Here is a 4,903-nt window from a genome sequence, read left to right on the forward strand (position 1 = left end):
AATGCTTCCCGGACATGACTTTGAGACAATATTTATGCTGGTTCCAGTCAATGCACATGCATGTGTTTGGGTAATTTTAGTAGTGTTTCTTGAATGCTTAGCCACAGACTCAATGTCAGATACTTTATTAAACATTTCCAGGGCAATCAAAAGCAGAAAGAGGTGGGGAAAGCAAATATTTGTTGAATCGTCAATGGAGACTAGGGATTGAAAAGCTTGGAGTAAGCCAAGGAGAAATCATAACTATACATCCTGGAGCCACTTCAAAGGATACCATCTTTCTTCTGGCCCTGGCGGTGCCTTCTCTACTGGAGTTGAGTGAGAAAAAGCCCAGCTGAGTAGGGAACTTCCAGGGGACGTTCTGCAAGAGACAAGAGTCCAAAACCTCTCAGTCCGAGGACTCTGAAGGCCTTGGAGAGCCGCACTGCTATCAAAATGGACAGTCTTTTTTGCATGGATCTAGATCCCACTCTGCAGATACACTCTGAGACATAGCTGCTTTGAGAGTTCTAGAAAACTTCTGTGCCAAACCCCAAAATACCTTTTGCATACACTCTTGTATTGCTGCCTCACCTCTAAAGCATGTACAACAGAAAGGAGAACAGATTCTTAAAGCATTTACCAGTTTTTATATATTTTAAAAAACTAATTGTGTACGTATAGGCATAAGCATGTATACACAGAAGTGTAGCAAGTATTCATATAGTTAGGTGCTCCTGACTGATATCTATGTATACTTAATGAGAAAAAGAAATTACTAGTTAAAAGTTAAATCACTATAAAGTTTTCACATCCTAGGAAAAAAGTAGTTACTCAAAGTTGGTGGTTCATATGGTTAAGAAAACAAGTCTGTGTCTTTTGGTCAGCAAAGATGAAGCCCCCTGTGCAGTTTATATGGGTAGGGAATAGGCAGGGGAGGGCCAGTAGTGAGAGAGAGCTAGGTTGCTCTTCTTAAAAAAGTAAGAGGAACGAGGAACGTAGGCATGGTCCTCAGGCAGTTCAAGAGGAAAAAGATTGTGTAGGCCTGGAAGATGTAAAGAGGAGCAGATGTGTAAGAGAAGGGTCTAGAAGGGAAGAGGAAGCCTGAGAAAACATGGCAGCAGGCAGACACATGAGAAGGGTAGCCAGGGAGAAGGGTCCCATGGCAGCAGCTGTGAAGGGACTTCAGGGCTGTGATGTTTGATATTTAGTTGCAAGTCATTGCCTCTTCTGAGCAGCTCTGTGGGATTCTTCTTGGGCCCTAAACGTCCATCAGATTCTGATGCTGTTGGTGCTCTGGGAAAGGGGAGAGCCGTATCTGGGGTGGGCAAAGCGGTACGGAAGAGAGAGCCGTCTTAGGAGGTGAGAAGATGGACAAGTCACCCAGATTCAGTAAAAGCAAGAGTACGTAGCAAGAAATGACTGTGAGAACATAAGCTCTCCCTGCTACCCCAAATCTGGGAGACATCAGAAATTGTGGGAGGCCACAAACATCCCATAGCCAGAGCATGGTATAGGGCCTCATGCAAATGTCTTTGGATATTAAAGGAAAAGGGTGATTGCCAAAGGCTGGAGGATTTAGGGCTGCCCAAGCAGCAGACACTGAGTTACAATTATGCACAATTACGCGTATGTGTCAAAAGAATAGAAACCCTTGTGATTCATCCTTCCAGATTTGCTGTTCTGAGTCTTCACTGGGCACAAAGTCAATTTGTGGCCCGTGATGCATTCTTACTTTTTTGGCTTTTATTAAATGCCTTTTCAGTTTTTTTGTCTGCTACAAAAGACAGGGCCTCTAGTAGACACAATTCCTTCTTTTTAATGCCTTCATTAATGAGGTGCTAGTTTCTCGTGTCCTCTAATTGGAGCCGTTTTGCCCCCTTTCACAAGCACAACACATAATTGCCCCATAAATGGAGAAAGGCCAAATGGGAAGGAACAATTGCATTGTTTTCAAAATGAAAGTGGTTTTATTGGCTTTTCACACTGTAAAAGGAATTTTTTAAAGAAAATTTTCCTTTTAAGTCAGACAACACAGAAACCCAAAGAGGAAAATAAAAATATCTGATTTCCTACCACACAGCTTTTTTATTTTACAAAAATTCTATAGTAGGTGGTGTACAGTTATGTAATTGGCTTTATTTTTCTATAGCTCTATATTGTGAATATCTTTCCATGCCAATAAATATGGATCGTCATTTTAAATGGTTGCGTTGTATCTTATTGGATAGATTCCCTTAATTTACTTGATCAATCTCTCATTTTTAGACATTTTAGAAGGCATAAAGACAGGGATTCCCAACCCCCGGGCCACGGACTGGTATCAGTCCACAGCCTGTTAGGAACCAGGCCGCATGGCGGGAGGTGAACTGAGGGCCAGCGAGCGAAGCTTCATCTGTATTTGCAGCCGCTCCCCAGCACTAGCATCACCGCCTCGGCTCCACCTCAGATCATCAGGCATTGGGTTCTCATAGGAGGACCAGCCCCTGGTGCCAAAAAGGTTGGGGACCACTGCGTGAAGAGATAAATGGCCTTCCAACAATATTTTTGCACACGTCTGCTTGTTTCCTGGGGATACATACTAGAAGTGGGAGGTATTCACTAATTCATTAACACGTGTTGAGTGCCGAACACACATCTCTATTGATGCTGAGAATGGAACGATAATCCAGATACAGTTCCTCCTTCAGAGTTAGTCTGGTAGAGAATTTAAGTATTAAACAAGGAATTCAGATAAAGTGTGATCAGTGTTTTCATGGGGGAGGTACAGAGTATTTTTTGGTTAGAAGGAAATGCACTTTTCATAAAGCCCTTGCTACATCTTAGCTAATCATTTCCCCAGACACCTTGTGTTAATGTACCCTACCCCTCGCAGGTGTGTAGGCACTTGTGTTCTTACTTCCATAGGCACCCCTGTTAACCCACATTCTTCTTAAACTTTGCCAATCCCTAAGGCCAAAAATGCTTCTCGTTGTCGTGTTCATAGCAATTATGTATATGGGTTTCTGGTTACTTTTCTATTGTCCCGTTCACTTGTAAGAAGACACTTAGCAAGCCTACCTTCATGTGTATATGGTTCCAGAACGCTAATTGCTTAATTTCCCAAAGATATGCTTAAACTTCATACCTCTAGCAAACTGTTCAGAAGCTGAAGTTGGTCCCTCGTATCCTCCTTTGCCCAAACCTCCCTGACTTCACTGTGCTCTATGGCACTCAACCTTCGTGTCTCTTTCCATCTACGCAGGGGCCGCTGTCAGTCCTACTTTCCCTCAATACCCACCACTGCTTTGGAGAGCTCAGGCAAGACCTTCTCACTAATGCGAACCTGTTCTTGACTCTCTCTATACAAAAATGCATCCATGCAGAAGGCTTTGGGTGGATGGAAAGAGGGAATGAAGAGGGTAAAAGACTTAGGTAATGACCCAGTCTAGAAGAACCTGGGGATGTTGGTAAATCCCTCAATAGGCTTATTTAACTATTCTCTGGGCTACAGGCATGTCAATCATTTCTGCTCTGGAAATCAGTCTGAGAAATAAAGTGCTATTCATTCATTCACTCGACTAATATTTATTGAGCTCCTCATCTGTGCAAGTCCTAGTGTCTGAAGATACAATGTGTGTATATGATTATACAAAGATCATAAATTTTTATATATTTTATCTATTGTTATGTAAGTGGACCTGCAGACTTGGAATGTCATTTTCCAGTAAGGGGGGTTGGCAGGTCCCATCAAGAGGTGAACAATTCATTGTATTAACCTTTGGCGTCCATGTGGTGAATCCCTCAGCTGGAAAACCAGAACTCAATAGCAAAGCATCTGGGCACGGGGCTTTCCTCAGTACCAAGGGGAGATCAGCTCCTGGCTAACCTGAATTAAGGGGGCACCCATCACATGAGGACAGCCCTGGTGCCTGTGGAGTTGCACTGTCCTGTGGAGCGAGGATATCGTGGTAGGATCAGAAATCTGTCTTTGGGAAATTTGACTTTTGCACGCTACTGATCTTTTCTGCAGCTATTTTGTTTTTACTTGCTTTGTCCGTGCCCTTTCAAAAATGACAGGTTGTCTCTTTTGTACTAAGAGACACTAAGGAAAGGAACTTTGAGGGTGTTCAGCCTAGACTTTCCTTTGGGCGGGATGGAAGGGTTCAGCTCTGTGCACAATGAAGATTAGAAGAGGAATCAAAGCCACAGGACTCAAGGGGATTTGACCTCTCTCCACGCAATAATATTCTCCCTCCTCCTTTTACTTTTATATTTATTATTTTTGAGTTCCCCTGATTCCTTTCTAACCCATAGCACAATGACAAGCCGAGAAGTGGCCAGACCTCTTGAGACCCCATCAAGAAACTATGCGGGTCCACAGCCACGCCACCCTGAATAAGTCTGATCCTGTCTGATCTCGGAAGCTAAGCAGCGTCGGGCCTGGTTAGTACTTGGATGGGAGACCACCCAGGAAGACTAGGTGCTGCAGGCGTAAAAATAATAATGATAATAATAATAATAATAATAATAATAAAATAAGGGATTGTAAGCTGACAAGGTCCTTGCAATCTGTGAGGTCAACCAAGGGTTGCCTCGCCTTAAAAAAAAAAAAGAAAAGAAAAGAAACTATGTGGATCAGGAAGCTTGACCCTGACCCCAGCAGCTGCCACCAAATGGAACCATCCTTTGAAAACACAGAGGCGGACCTCTGATGATTTTTTACCATAGCTCTTCCTCAATTTTTACACTTCAATGGGAGAATAATATCATCCTTTGATTTAATTACAGTAGAGCTTTGTTCTTTCAAGGCAAGAAATCCTTAGCGATAGGGCCTAGTGAGAAAATACAGAAGCTGTTCTAAACAGACCTGCTAACTGGAAGCCTGAGCCAAATCTAAAGGGCAGTATCTCAGGTTGTTAATTAATTTCAATATAGTTCCTGT

At 42.9% G+C, this 4,903-nt stretch overlaps 1 pseudogene; it reads left to right on the plus strand.

Annotated features, from left to right (window-relative positions):
* Positions 1 to 4,334: 4,334 nt before the first annotated feature.
* On the plus strand, positions 4,335 to 4,453 carry LOC120618737 (uncharacterized; annotated as a pseudogene).
* The last annotated feature ends 450 nt before the right edge of the window (positions 4,454 to 4,903 follow it).

Source organism: Pteropus medius, unplaced genomic scaffold (assembly GCF_902729225.1).
Source record: "Pteropus medius unplaced genomic scaffold, Ma_sr-lr_union100, whole genome shotgun sequence".
In the NCBI taxonomy this organism is placed as follows: Eukaryota; Metazoa; Chordata; class Mammalia; order Chiroptera; family Pteropodidae; genus Pteropus; species Pteropus medius.